Source organism: Otolemur garnettii, unplaced genomic scaffold (genome assembly GCF_000181295.1).
Source record: "Otolemur garnettii isolate 467f Iridium unplaced genomic scaffold, OtoGar3 scaffold00398, whole genome shotgun sequence".
NCBI lineage: Eukaryota > Metazoa > Chordata > Mammalia > Primates > Galagidae > Otolemur > Otolemur garnettii.
This window is the reverse complement of record NW_003852793.1, coordinates 136,323-136,813: the sequence shown is the minus strand read 5'-3', so window position 1 is coordinate 136,813 and position 491 is coordinate 136,323.

Here is a 491-nt window from a genome sequence, read left to right as displayed (position 1 = left end):
CTGCCATTTGAGCCATTTGTTTATGAATGGGATCTTGTGCTGTGTCTTCCATATCATTCCTTGGGGGAGTGATCTACTCTGATCATTCATGTTGCCAGAACTTATCCACTGATTCAGCCTCATGATTGTTTTTCACTGTTGGCTACATGGGCAGGTAAGGTGAATTTGGATTGGGAGTTTGTGGAGTTCTGGTTAACCAGCCCTTTGTCAAGGATCTGACACTGATGACTGCAGCTTTTTCCCCTATGGCTTTGCAAAGGACCCATACGGTATTACAGTCTGAGGCTGAGGAAACCTGCTTGGTGTGTTGGAGTTAGGTGGCTCTGTCTTGTATTCAGCTGTTTCTTGTCTGGATCGGTGACTCTGGTGAAGTCTTGGCTGTAATTTGCTTTCTTGGAGTTGCAGCTTGCCTCAGCAGAGGTGACCTGCAGTTATCACTCCTCTCTCTTGCCTTGGCTCCCAGTCCTCAGCTTTTTTTTTTTTTTTTTTTT